Raw genomic sequence first — 15336 nt, 5'->3', positions numbered from 1 at the left:
AGACTATTGTATGAAGATGGCCTATGTGATTAAATCTCTGTGATTGTATTTCGGCAGCACTGTCACTACGAGAGTTACATGATGATTTGTTATTTCCCTCCAAGATTTCTAAAAAAAAATGGCATAAAAATACATACTTGTAAGATTTCAAACTATAAGAAACATCTTAGTTTAGAAGATGTTAAAATTTCACAGTATAGAGGAACATGTTAGAATGGTTCATATTGGTGAAGAGCTGTGCTGACTATAATGAAGATCCTAGCTACTTCCTTCTTTTAAAGATTGAGATTTGGAAAAGATGAAGTAGAAAAGCCTTTTCTACATAGGTGTTTACATCTTGGAAGAAGAAATAGAAACAGTGTAGGAGCTGACACCTTTGGTCTACTCCATGTTATAGATACATACCAACATAGCTCATTTTTTCCCAAGTGAAGTTGAAAGGTACTTTGGGGGCCAGTGCTGTGGCGCAGTGGGTTAACATCCTGGCCTGAAGCGTGGGCATCCCAAATGGCTGCTCCACTTCCTGTCCAACTCTCTACTATGGCCTGGGAAAGCAGTGGAAGATGGCCCAAGTCCTTGGGCCCCTGCACCCTTGTGGGAGACCTGGAAGAAACTCCTGGCTCCTGGCTTCGGATCGGCTCAGCTCTGGCCGTTGCAGCCAATTGGGGAGTGAACCAGCGGGTGGAAGACCCCTCCTCTCTCTGTGTAACTCTGACTTTCAAATAAATAAATATTTAAAAAAAGAAAGATATTTTGACCTAATTTGTCCTCTTCTTCACCTGTGGGCTTCCTTTCCATGGTTCTGAATTGTGTAGTTTCGAAAAGCTCTGGAGGAAAACTATTTTTGCTTGATCAGAGGATTAACTAAGGTATTTATTTCAGAAGTTTCCAATTGGATTACTTTATCTTCTTAGAACTTTTTCTTTCTTAATTGTTCCATCACTTATATTGAATAAAGTATGCCAATATTGAAAAAAATTTTAATATTTCTTCTGTATAACCACTGCCTACATAAAGAATTGTCCTTACTTTATGTGTTTCCTTTTGTCCCTTACCCCCAAATACCCTCTTTCTGAAAGACAGTAAGTGGATCTTCTAATACACTATATTCATATTGTTCATATTGTTGTTAATGAGCTAAATCAATTCAGAACATATCAGGATACCTCAAAGCATTTGTGGAAAAATGTGATTAAAAACCATAAGTTTATTTTGATGCCCCAAATTTTGAAATCCATGCACAGTTTTTTAGAACATGCATTATCCATAATTTTCTTATATGTATTTCAAAAATTTTTACAGCAAAATTTTCCTTTTATTTCCATTTTCAGGACCTTTTGAAGTTTCTCATGTACTCAATCTTCTCTTTCTGCATATTCTGATTTTTAACTTCATCTATGTTCATTCATATATCAATCCATTTTTATTGCTCTGTTGTATTCTGTTATATAGAGGAACTTCGGATTATTTACTCATTCTTTTGTTGATGGAGATATGGAATGCTTCTATCCTGGGACTGCTAGATATCATAATGCTATAAACATTCATGTGTATATGAATATCACTTGGAAGACATGCACATTTTCTCTTGTGTCTGTACCTAGACGTGCAATTGCTATGGGTAGGCGTATTTAACTGTAGTGCATACTGCCAAACTCTTACCAAGTGATTGAACTGGTGTAAATGAAGGTACTTCAAAAAGTTGTGGAATAAATAGAATTAAGGACGTTTACTTTTTTATAGAAATTTGCCTGCTATGCATAATTTTTTATAATATGTATTCTCCATATACTTTTTGAAGACCTCCTGTATTCAGACTCATATGCCTGTGAGTTCCCAGTGCTGTGCATGCTGGCCAATACTTAGTGTCATCAGTATTTTTAATTTTAGCCATTCTAGTATATGTGAGATGGCATAATTTTGTGGTTTAATTAGAATATTCATGCTGACTAATGATGACTATAACACGTTTTCATAGGCCTCTGCTGTTTGAATAGCCATTCAAATTTTCTGCTCTTTATAAATGATATTTTGACTTACTAATTTGGAAGACTTCATTTTACATTCTGATCATTAGTGCTTTCTCATGTGTGTGTGTTGTGAAGATGTTCCTCCACCCTGGCATGCCTATTCACTTACCTGTTCATTTCTTTTGATGAATAGGAGTTCTTAATTTTGTGAGTCCATTTTATTCTTTTCTTTTTTAGGATTAGTTCTTTTTGTGTTCCATCTGTTGAAATGTAGACTATCCAGAATTCCTGAAAACATCTCCCTAATTTCCTTCTAGAAGCTTGGTGCTTCAGTTCTACATGTAGATCTGCAACCCACCTGAAATTTACTTCTGATTGTGGAATACAATGTGGGTCGAGATTTATTTCTTCCAGACAGATCACCAGTTTATATAGCACTAGCTATTGAGAAGATTATCCATTTCTCCCACTGACTTGAGGTAGAGCATATATCATAAACCATACACCTGTAGGTCTCTTTCTGCACCTTTGGTCGATTTTCATATCGTTATTCAGTATCAGTCTCCTCCAGTGTTGTATTGTGTGTTCAAGGTTGTCTGCACTATTTTAGATCCTTTTCATTTTCATTTTTATTTTGGAATCAGCTATGACAATTCCCCTTCCCCCTCCCAAATGAACTCAAAAGGTTTTAAATGCTGTTGCATGAACCTATAAGTGAGTTTGTTGGAAAGTGGTATCTTTTTTTTTAAGATTTTATTTATTTATTTGAAAGACAGAGGTAGAGACAGAGGTAGAGACAGAGGTAGAGACAGAAAGAGAGAGAGAGAAAGAGAGAGAGGTAGAGAGAGAGAGAGAGAGAGAGAGAGAGAGAGAGATCTTCCAACCGCTGGTTCACTCCCCAGATGGCCACTACCGTGGAAGTGGTGCTGATCTGAAGCCAGGAGCCAGGTCAACGGATGCAGGGGCCCAAGGACTTGGGCCATCTTCCACTGCTTTCCCAGGCCATAGCAAAGAGCTGGATTGGAAGAGGGGCAGTTGGGACTAGAACCGGCACCCATATGGAATGCTGGCACCACAGGTGGAGGATTAACCCCCTGCGCCACAGCACAGGCCCTGGAAAGTGACATCTTAACAATATATCAAATCCTCTGAACCATGAAAATGGAGTAAATATATTTATTTAGGACATTCCTTTCCTTTGCTAATATTTTACAGTTTGGAATAGAGCTCTTGCACATTTTTCATTAAATTTGTTCTTGGGCATTTTATATTTGTGGTGCTTTGCTAAATGGCCCTTTCAAAAAATTTATTTTTACAGCCCTTGTCTCTGCTGTTGAGGAACATTATTTTTCTCTTCTTACTATTTGTTGAACTCTTTACTTAGTGTAGGGTTCAAATTATGAGTGTAAAGTGAACATTATGAAAATTGAGAGGAAATAAGAGAGGAAGGATGAGGAAGGGTGGTTGTGTGGGAGTATCACTATGTTCCTAAACCTGTGTATATGAAACACATGAAATCTGTTTGCCTTAAATTAAAAATTTATTTTATTTGAAAGGCAGAGTGGTAGAGCGGGGAATAAAAAAGATCTTCCATCTGCTAGTTCACTCCCCAGATGGCCTCAATGTCTGGGCCTAGAACAGGCTCAAGCCAGGAGCCTGTAACTCCAGCTGGATCGCCCACATGTACAGCAGGAGCCCAGGCACTTGGGCCATCTTCTACTGTTTCTCAGGCGCATTAGCAGAGAGCATCGCAGACTTGAACCAGTGCTCCAGTATGGGATGCTGGCTTAGCACACTGCACCACAACTCCAGTGCCCACAGTATGGCGTTTTTGTTTCACTGTGGTTTACATTGGAATTCTATATGATACAATTCTATTTGCATATTGACCTAGCCAACAATCTTACTAATTTCACTTATTCATTATAGTTTGTTTTATACATTCTGTAATCATGTCATGTGAGCAGTGAGTTAGATTTCTTCCTCTACAATCTTTGTTAATCTCTTTCCCTTTCCTTGCGTTATTGCAATGTCCACATCCTGCAGTGAATATAAAATTAGTGATTGCAAACATCCGTGTCTTGTTACCAGCTTCAGGAGCGTGCTCAGTCTGTGCTACCATCTCAGCGATTCTCTCATCAAACTGTACTTTGTATTTGGTAGAACCATAATAATATTGACTATTATAAAGTTAACTGAATATCTTTGACCTCCACCTGACTTCTCCTCTTCCCCAAATAAATTATAACACATGTTCCATTGTTAAGAAGGCCATGCTGGTCATGAGCTATAATCCAGGAGTTGTACTTTCAAAATTTATATTTGTTAAATAAAAGTTTTCTATAAAAAAAGAAGGCAATGTTCATATTTTAGGTTATATTTGTATTTGAATTCCAGAAAGTATTTGTTAGAGAATCATAATTATGGACTCAAAGTGCTTAATGCCTGTCCATTTATTTAAACTTACCATATTGTTAAATTATAGCCAATTTTTATATAGATGCTTTTCTTCACATGAATAGCATAAATTCAAAGAGAGCAGAAATTTGTCTGAAATTTCTTTGAATCACTTAAGGCAACCAGCATAATGGCTTGTCTCAATAAACACATGTTGATTGTTTTATGTAAGGCAAGTTTATTATTCTACTCAAATTTGAAATTGCATTATAGGTTAAAACTACCATTAAAATAATATATTTTCCATAATACTGTTGTAATAAATACACAAAGTATATTAAAAGGGATTTTCTCTGCAAAAGTATGATTCTAAAAATCTCTTTTAACCAAGCACACACTAATGTATAACTGGGTATGTGAACATCTATAAAAGCCTTCAGAATCACCAAAAAACATGAATATATATCTATCAATCACAATATCTTACTAGCCCAAATTCTTATTATATGGACAAACAAAATTTACTCTGAATTCAAAATTAAATGCAAGGTAATATTCATCAGTATCATTATCATTAAGTATATTATACAGAAGAAATAATACTAACCTTCTTTGGCTTTACATCTTTTTTCCTTTGTTCTTTTCTGTTTGCTTACAAATAAATTAATCTAGTTGCCTGGTTTTCCTAGTTTGCAATGGCAAATTGGGAATATGAGTGGCTGGAGGAATTCTAAGGGTACTTCTAAGCATTCATGGAGAAAATGAAATGAAAAAATAAGTTTATTTTCATACAAAAATGTTTGAAATCCAGATATACTCTTTTTTCATAGCACACATTTCTCATTACCTTTATGAAAACCCCTCATGTGTATGGATTTCAAAACTTTTCAGAATACTCTTATTTTATACTTGAGTCTGAGCATTTTATTGGTAAATACAACTTTACATGTATTTTTTATTGTTATTAGGTCTTCTTTTTAAAGATTTATTTACTTTTATTTGAAAGGAAGAGTAGTTACAGAGTGGGGAGGAGAGACAGATTATATATATATATATATATATATATATATATATAGAGAGAGAGAGAGAGAGAGAGAGAGAGAGAGAGAGAGAGAGACAGAGAGACAGACAGACAAAGAGAGATCTTCCATCCCTTGGTTCATTCCCCAAATGGCAGCAACAGCCAGGACTGGGACAGGAGGAAGCCAGGGGCTTGGAGCTTTCTCTGGTCTCCCACGTAGGTACAGGGACCCAAGGACTTGGACCATCCTCCATTGATTGCTTTGCTGGGCACATGCACAGGGAACTGGATTGGAAGTGCAGCTGCCGTGATTTGAACCAGTGGTCATATGGGATGCCAGCTTTTCAGGCAGAGACTTAACCTGCTACGCCACAGCACCAGCCCCTGTGTCAGGTCTTACACAACAGTTTATAAATGTTTCTTTTAATTATATATACTAAAGTCTATTTAATCTTATGAATATTATTTATGGGCCCTCTGCCTCATATGAAAAAAGGTAAAGTCCCTATAAACATCAGAAATGGAAATTAGAGAATTTCTTGTTTGAATCATTGCTTAAGTTGGAATGTGCCCTTAACCTTCTAACTCTTAATCTAAGTCATTCAAAAGTATTTATTAATCCACATGTTTAATATAGGGATAGCATTGCTTTCTGTCAGCCTATCAGTCATGTTAACAGAGTATTTTCCCTTTTGGCCTTGATTAAAATCAGATTATTTATTTAACAAGAAACACATATGCAAATACAGCTGCAATACTGAAAGCTTGCCATGACAAGATAAATCTTGTATTGGAGAGCTGTCTTAAGTGGCCTAAAGTATGTTCAAATTGCAAGGCATGCAACTTATCCCAAAAACTTAAGCAGTATACTAACAAGGGAGACAGAATTCTTCAGTCAATTAGGACAATGTTTGATTATTTAAAATTTTATTGACACAATATTCAGCTACAGCTTGACTATCATATACAGGTGATACTATGTATATATGATGTGACATATATAGTCACCTGGACTTGCACAAGTATAATCTCAGTACTTAGATATAAAATATTATAATTCAAAAATTTTAATTGTCTATATCTTTCATTGCACCTGGTACAATCATTTCATGTATGAAATGAATAAGGCCACAATATCTCAATGTTTGAACATTTTAATTCACTTATCCATTGAAGCAGGGTCTATGCTAAATGCTGTTATTACTATAACTCAATGATTAGCAGATTTAATAAACTCACAGTTTAATGTGCATGGTAGGGAAGCTTTCAATATTTGTTTTAGTACAACCTTTTGGATTATCTTATTACATGTATACCTTCTATATTTTACTACAGATAGAGATATAGATACATATTTTCAATATTTATGTGAATGTTTTCAATATTAGAAATTCATTTGCAGTCACATGTATCAAGAGACGTGGATACTGTACTGGGCCACATCCCAGGGAGTTTTAGAATGTACACTTGGAGCATTTTAACTGATTTTCGCTATGTAATGAAATTTTACCCATGCTACCTCATATTTCCTCTCAAATTCCTTTTGAATCATGTTACTGTTTTCCTGGACACACAGTTAAAGAAATGCCTAAAAGGAGAGAGTGGAGGGGGGTTAAAAAACAGACTCCTGGTATTTTCTTAAAATGTAGAAAATAAAAATTCGACAAAATTGGGCTGAAACTTAATATATAGTACAGCAGAGAGAAACCCTGGAATTTGCAGGAAAGGAGACGAGCGCATTCAGGAACAGCTGCAAGTGGGTTTGATGGACTGCTCTGCCCGAGCTGGCAGTCCACCTGCTCTGTGTGCAGCTGCAGGGCAGAGTGTCACCAGCTTTCCTGCAGAAACTGTTCTTGGCATTTTAATTGCTGAGGTGAACTCACTGGTGAGCAGCTGCTGGGGTGCAAACCAGGAGTAGCTGCAGCACGTACAGATTGCTGGAGGAAAGGTCAAGGAGAGGGACACTGTGCCTTTACCCAGGCTGAGGCCCGTCGGTCCTGAGACTCCAGGGTGTGTGGAGACAATGTCCTGAAGCTGGAGAAACAGCCGCCCAGACTTCTCCAGAAGAAAGAAAAGGGTGTTGGGCAGAATTCCCAGGCTTCATTTAGTTAGGGTCAAATCAGACTGAAGGAAGAGGGTAGCAGGAGAGGACTGTTAGCTTTTTACATGAGGGGGGTGGGTGACCTTGCAGCTACCACTGTTTGGCGTTAACCAGTTTGCCTACTTGGAGTATTGCTGGGTGAGTTTGGATCCTAAGCTAGAGAAGTAACTCCTGGAAAGAAGCTCTTCTTGCCCTTGGGTAGCCTAGATGTTGCACTAGATGGCACCTTTTGTTGAGGGGCCTTTAAGGCCATCTTAGAGCGTGATGCTCCGCTTTGCTGCCTTACCCAAATGATCGTCTCTGGCAGCTTCTGCCCTAGTCTGTGATCCTGGCTAATACAGCAATTTCAGTCCAATTGAAAACTTCTATTACATGAGCTTGCATTTTTTTCCCACAAAACTGTATCATCTTTGCTGCTGTGATAAAGAGAATGAGTGGGAAGTTTCAATGTAAACCTTTGAATTTGGGAAAATAGATGAAAGCGAGCCAAGTCTTGGAACCACAGTTCAAAGTTTTCAGTGGTGGGGCACAGAGGGAAACCAATCGTGCCTGAGAGAGGGGCAGGACAGAGGGACAAAGTGAGGCTGTAGTGTTCTGCTGTGTTTTGTGTGTTGGCCTGGAGTTACTGAGAGTGGAACTAATGATATGTAATACCCTGTATATTTTGGAAGATTATAAAAAAAATTAATGTGGAAGTCAATGGAGATTTATTAAATTAAGATTATATCAAGCTTTATTTTCCGTCTTTACCAAGCACCATAGTTAATTGGCATCTCTGAAACTCCTTTGGGATCCAGAATGCTGGAATCAACAATTCAGAATCATGGAATCAAGAAAGAACTGAAAAATCTAACTGGAGAGCCAGTCACCAAAGGACTAGGAAATTAAATCTTTAATGTACATATTTTGCGCTACAAAGCAAAAGGAATTTTCTAGCATATCATTGAAGCCATGTGTGAAGTGATTCAAAAAGTATAGAAAAAATGAAGAATAGTAAACAAATTTTTAGAGTTCATAGGATTTTTTTAAAAAAAGTTATGTACTTGAGATGTAGAGTTACAGACAGAGGGACAGACAGAGCCAAAGGGCTTCTATCCAATATTTCACTCCCCCAAATGACCACACTGGCCAGAGCTGGGCTGATCCAAAGCCAGGAGATTCTTAAGGATCCCCCTCATGGATCCAGGGGCCAAAGGCACTTGGGCCATCTTCTGCTGCTTTCCCAGGCACGTTAGCAGGGGGCTGGATCAGGAGAGTAACAGCAGGACATGAAGAACCCATATAAAATGCCAGCACCACAGGCAGAGGCTTAACCTACTGTGCCACAGTGCCAGCCCTCTTATGTTTTTTAACAAGTTTAGTTTAGAAAAAAATTGACAGTTTGATCCTGTGCACATTAAAAAAACAACAACAAAAAAGAAGCAGATATACCAGGGGACTTCAGAAAGTTCATGGAAAGTGGGATTAAAAGATAAGCTTATTTTGGGGCAAAGAATTTTGAAATCCATGCATAGTCATTTTCTTTTTTTTTTTTTTAGCTTTTATTTTTTATTTTTTTAAAACTTTTATTTAATGAATATAAATTTCCAAAGTACAGCTTATGGATTACAATGGCTTCCCCCCCCCATAACTTCCCTCCCACTCGCAACCCTCCCCTTTCCCATTCTCTCTCCCCTTCCATTCACATCAAGATTCATTTTCAATTCTCTTTATAAGAAGATCAGTTTAGCATATATTAAGTCAAGATTTCAACAATTTGCACCCACATAGCAACATAAAGTAAAAAATACTGTTTGAGTACTAGTTATAGCATTAAATCACAATGTACAGCACATTAAGGACAGAGATCCTACATGATATTTAAAAATTGATTAATTTTCTATGCAATTTCCAATTTAAAACCAAGTTTTTTTTTCATTTTCAATTATCTTTATATACAGATCGATTCAGTATATACTAAGTAAAGATTTCATCAGTTTGCACCCACACAGAAACACAAAGTGTAAAAATACTGTTTCAGTACTAGTTATAGTATTACTTCACATTGGACAACACATTAAGGACAGATCCCACATGAGATGTAAGTACACAGTGACTCCTGTTGCCGACTTAACAATTTGACACTCTTGTTTATGGCGTCAGTAATCTCCCTAGGCTCTAGTCATGAGTTGCCAAAGCTAAGGAAGCCTTTAAGGTTCGCCAACTTTGATCTTTTTCCGACAGGGTCATATTCAAAGTGGAAGTTCTCTCCTCCCTTCAGAGAAAGGTACCTCCTTCTTTGATGGCCCCGTTCTTTCTACTGGGATCTCACAGAGATCTTTCATTTAGGTCTGCTTTTTTTTTTTTTCCCAGAGTGTCTTGGCTTTCCATGCCTAAAATACTCTCATGGGCTCTTGAGCCAGATCCAAATGCCTTCAGGGCTGATTCTGAGGCCAGAGTGCTATTTAGGATATCTGCCATTCTATGAGTTTTCTGTGTCTCCTGCTTCCCATGTTGGATTGTTCTCTCCCTTTTTGATTCTAACAGTTAGTATTAGCAGACACTAGTCTTGTTTGTGTGATCCCTTTGACTCTTAGACCTATCACTGTGATCAATTGTGAACTGAAGATGATCACTTGGACTAGTGAGATGGCATTGGTACATGCCACCTTGATGGGATTGTATTGGAATCCCCTGGCATGTTAGAAACGTGCATAGTCATTTTCATAATCCATGTTTCCATGAACTTGCTTGAGAATGCCTCTCATCTGTATCTAACTATGTATATTCTTTGGCATGCATGTAAGATTTCTAGAGGTGGGAGTACGCAGTGTGGAATGGCTTCTGGAGGATGAGAATGCGGGTGGGAGAAGGAGACTGGGAGATCTGTCACTTTTGTATTTCTCTGGTGGATTTGTAGGAACATTTACTGTAGCTGTTAAAAGTGCCAAAAATATACACGTAGAAATATAATCAATCACTCTTCTATTTCTTAGGATTAATCTTGCTATCTTGACATTTTTGCTAGACCATTTCTCCTTTTTTTCCTTTAAGAAAACTCACTATATAATTTTGCTATAAATAATTTAAACCATCCATTAAGTTTAAATGAATGCCTTAAACCAAACTACACATAAATGCTCACATTTAACCTTAGATGTTGTAAAACCCTGTGACATTTTCTTTGTACACTTCTGGATATAAGGATAGAAAATTGTATGGATGGACTAATGGATGCTCAGATATACCGTAGTGGTATATGGAGGCAGATGGAATCATGGCATAATTCAATTTTTATTTTACAGAAAAATAAAACTGAAGTTTTAGGGGAAACTGTGACTATAAATTTTCACCTCAAGAAGTATCTTCTCCTGGCGCCAACACTGTGGCATAGTGGGTAAAGGTGCCAAGGGCAGTGCCAGCATCCCATATGGGTGCCAGTTCGTGTCTAGCTGCTCCACATCCGATCCAGCTCTCTACTGTGGCCTGGGAAAGCAGTAGAAGATGGCCCAAGTCCTTGGGCCCCTGCACTCACATAGGAAGACCAGGAGGAAGCTCCTGGCTCCTGGCTTCAGATTGGCCCAGCTCTGGCCATTGCAGCCAACTGGGGAGTGAACCAATGGATGGAAGACCTCTCTCTGTCTCTCCTTCTCTCTCTCTGTAACTCTGACTTTCAAATAAGTAAATCTCATTAAAAAAAGGTTAAATTTGAGAGGGCCAGCACTGCAGCTAAGCCTCCGCTATAATAACTTATGTTCTTATGTTAGAGAAATGGTTTTGAATAGGGTAGTTTATGAGTTAGGTTAGTTTTAAGTAGAGAAATAATTGTATTTCTCATGATAATTTGTTCAATGATTATTTCTTTCTAGTATAAAGATGTCTCATGCATCATTTATGTTTTACTGATATTTATATGAAGGGTTTTATATAAAATTCAAATTTAACTGGGCATCACATTTTTATAGTTTTACTTGCTAAATCTGTTTGAGGTTTTTATGCACTATTTTTATTGTTCCTCCTCATTACTCCTTCTCTACATTCCTTCCTTTGTTCCCTTCCTACCTTAGGGTTTGCACAGCTGCCATGGCATTTACTTTTCTTCTTGCACATTCTTGCATGTTTCTAAGCTATCTTATTAGCTTGAGTACTCTCGGTGGAGCTCTTGATTCTATTCCTACCCTACTATTTGTTTTCATGATTCAATGTGAAGTTTGAGAATTAAATTTTCTTTCATGCGCTACTCATTTTTTCATAAACTAGGGAAATGTTGGGTAAAAGAGGAACACTCAGATACTCTGCTGGCTATTTTTAAGTCTTCTATGATATTTTGTTATGCAACATTAGCAGGATTATGGCCTTGGAAAATTCACTAAGTGGAAAAATTTCTCAAATTCAGTGTGTAGTCTTGAATGTTCATTCTATTTAAAGAGAGGTAGCAACTGCATCTTCAGGATGGGATGCCTAAAATATCAACAGTTACAAATCCCAAACTCTAGTAGCTTACCAAAGGATTTTTTTTTCTTGTTTGCATAAAGTTTCACTTATTAATTACTTTTTTTGTTATGTCTTATATAAGCAGTGGCTTCTAAATTCTGTTTCTTAAAAATGAAGTAGCATTCATAGTGTGTGCCTCTTTTAAATAATTTCTTTTTTCATTCCCATTTTTATGTTTTTATATTTTCACAAAATTCTTAAGAATGCCCTCTATTAACATTTCAGGCATGGAAAGCCAAGACTCTGTGGTAAAAAATATCCTACACGGAGGATCTCTGTGAGACTTCAGTGGAAAGAAAGGGCCATCAAAAAGGATGTAGTTTCTCTGAAGGGAGGAGAGATCATCCACTTTGTTTATGGCCATCTCCAGATACCGATGGAGTCTATGGTCACAAAAGGCTTCCATAGCCTTGGCAGCCCATGGCAAGAGCTTTGGGTGATCACTGATGTCATAAATAAGAATATTGTTAAAGAGAATTGAAAATGAATCTTGATGTGAATGGAAGGGGAGAGGGAGCGGGAAAGGGGAGGGTTGCGGGTGGGAGGAAGTTATGGGGGGGAGCCATTATAATCCATAAGCTGTACTTTGGAAATTTATATTCATTAAATAAAAGTTTAAAAAAAAAAAGAATATTGTTAAAGGGACAACAGAAATCACTATGCACTTACTCCCCATGTAGGACCTCCGTCCTTAATGAGTTGTACTATGAGAATTGACTGCAAATCTTGTTCTCAAACTGTATTCTATATGTTGTGTGTGTGAGTGGGTGCAAACTGTTGAAATCTGTCCTTAACATAGAGTTGGTCCTCCATATATAAATTAAACTAAAAATGAACCATAATAAGGAAGGAAATGGGAGAGGGAGAGGGTGGTAGGATGGGGGTTGGGGTGGGACAGTGGGTATGGGGGAAAGAACTACTATATTCCTAAAGTTGTATCTATGAAAAAATGCATTCATTAAATAAAAACTTTTGGCCGGCGCTGTGGCTTAACAGGCTAATCCTCCGCCTTGCGGCACTGGCACACCGGGTTCTAGTCCCGGTCAGGGTGCCGGATTCTATCCCGGTTGCCCCTCTTCCAGTCCAGCTCTCTGCTGTGGCCCGGGAAGGCAGTGGAGGATGGCCCAAGACTTTGGGCCCTGCACCCGCATGGGAGACCAGGAGAAGCACCTGGCTCCTGGCTTCGGATCAGCGCTATGTGCCGGCCGCAGTGGCCATTGGAGGGTGAACCAACGGCAAAGGAAGACCTTTCTCTCTGTCTCTCTCTCTCTCACTATCCACTCTGCCTGTCAAAAAACAAACAAACAAACAAAAAAAAACAAAAAAAAAACTTTTAAAAAAGCTGGTGATGACAAAAGAAATAAATAGATCTAAGTCTGAAAAAAAAAAATGTTCCCTAATTAGTCACTGTATTTTGGCCCACTTATTCATGAGTGTGGTTTCCTTTTTCTAATGAGCAAAAACAAAGAGATGAGAACAGTGCATCTTAGAAATATTTTTTTTCTGATATACCTACTCTGTTTTAGTAGAAAAATATCATAGGAATTTGTCAAATAATTTCTTGATTGTAAGGAAGAACATGACCTAATGTTAAAATCCTAAGATACAAATCTCAAAGAACTAAATGATGGCATCAGCATGGCCATTAAGTTCTTGTTAGTGGACTTAGTTTCCTCATCCATATAATAAATTTGTCTACATATTCTCCAAGACAGGCTCAAGGTTTTTTGTTACTTTATTTGGAATTAGCATTCAGCTCATTTTATAGTGATGTGCTGAATGGCTGAATGTTAAATGTCTTGGTAAAATAAATACTACAATAGTGAAGTTGGATTTGGGGGATAACAGCTAAAATTTGGGGCCTGCATTGTGGCAGTGAGTTAAGCCACTGCCTGTGACGCCTGTATCCCTAAGAGTCCTGACTTCTCCACTTCTGATCCAATTCCCTGATAATGCACTTGGGAAAGTGGTAGAAGCTGGCCCAAGTGCTTGGGTACCTGCCACCCAGGTGGCAAACCCTGATGGAATTTCTGGCTCCTGACTTTGGCCTGTCCCAGCTTCTGCCAATGAAGCCATCTGAGGAATGGACCAGGGGATGAAAGTTTCTCATTCTCTCTCTCTCTCTCTCTCTCACTCTGCCTTTCAAATAAATACATATTTTTTAAAGACTAGCTAAAATTTTATTTAGAATACGGAGTTCCATTTAGTTTATTAAATTTCAAATATTAGACATTGTAGTACATAACACTGTTGAGTATATATGTTCTTAGTTCCTCCTGAGGTAGAAAGAGATGCATAATGTTTGCAAAATCAAATAGATGCTCATTTTGAGTTAGTACATTTGTCACTAAGTTTCATATTCATAGCTAAAAGAGTGAGGAAAAATGTTTTTTAAAAAACATGCTTTGGGGCTGGCATTGTGGCATAGCAGGTTAAGTCTCCATTTGTGATGTGACACCAGCATCCCATATGGGCACTGATTCAAGACCCAGTCACCCCACTTCCAATCCAGGTTCCTGCTGATGCACCTGGGAAAGCAGCGGAAGATGGCTCGAGTGCTTGGGCCCCTGCAAATATGTAGGAGACCTGGAAGCATCTCCCAGCTCCTGGCTTTGGCCTGGCCCAGTCCCAGCCATTGCGTCCGTTTGGGGAGTGAACCAGTGGATGGAAAGTTGTCCTTGTCTTTCCTCCTTTGTCTGTAACTCTGCCTTTTAAATTTTGAAAAGTCTTAAAAAAAGAGAAAAAACATGTTTTACTGAACACATAAATTTCTATTATGATTCATAATTTCATTATATATATTTAAAAATGTCAACCCCTGAAAAAGGCATCCATCTATTATGGTAGCTTTTCCAGCAATGTCTTACGATTTGATTATTGTTGTTAGCCTTTGTCTATACTCTTGTGGAATCTAGTCTTTCTGCTTTTTACTTGTTGAACATTAGGTTAAGTGGTACGTTAAGCATGTGATTATAAAGTAAGTTGAAATTATGTTTTTTGCAAAAATTGAAGAGAAGAAGAGAAAGCAGTGGAGATTGAGGAGGGAAGAAAGTAGATTATTTTAGAATTCTATCTGTGAAATCTGTTCTCTATATATTAACACATTTTTACCAAAAAATGCTAAAAAATTTTATTAATTGTGCAAGGCAGAAAGACAGACAGATGGAGATCTCCTGTCTATTAGTTGACACCACCAAATACCTACAACAGCTGGCCAGGATGAAGCCTGATAGCCTGGAACTCAGTCTGGGCCTTTCATGTTGGTGAAAGGGGCCCAAGTACTTGAGCAATCACCTTCTGTCTTCTAGGGTGTGCATTTGCAAGAAGCTGCAATTTTAGAACTGGGACTCAAACCTAGGTCCGCTGATATGGGA

At 37.9% G+C, this 15336-nt stretch overlaps 1 protein-coding gene across 2 annotated transcripts in view; it reads left to right on the top strand.

Annotated features, from left to right (window-relative positions):
* The window catches only part of NRG1 (neuregulin 1), a 1197015-nt gene that overhangs the window by 415025 nt on the left and 766654 nt on the right, over positions 1-15336 (top strand). The window lies entirely within an intron of this gene.

The sequence above is a fragment of the Lepus europaeus genome, chromosome 16 (assembly GCF_033115175.1).
Source record: "Lepus europaeus isolate LE1 chromosome 16, mLepTim1.pri, whole genome shotgun sequence".
Taxonomy (NCBI): Eukaryota; Metazoa; Chordata; class Mammalia; order Lagomorpha; family Leporidae; genus Lepus; species Lepus europaeus.
Note: the sequence above shows the minus strand (reverse complement) of the source record. Positions and strands in the feature narration are given on the sequence as shown.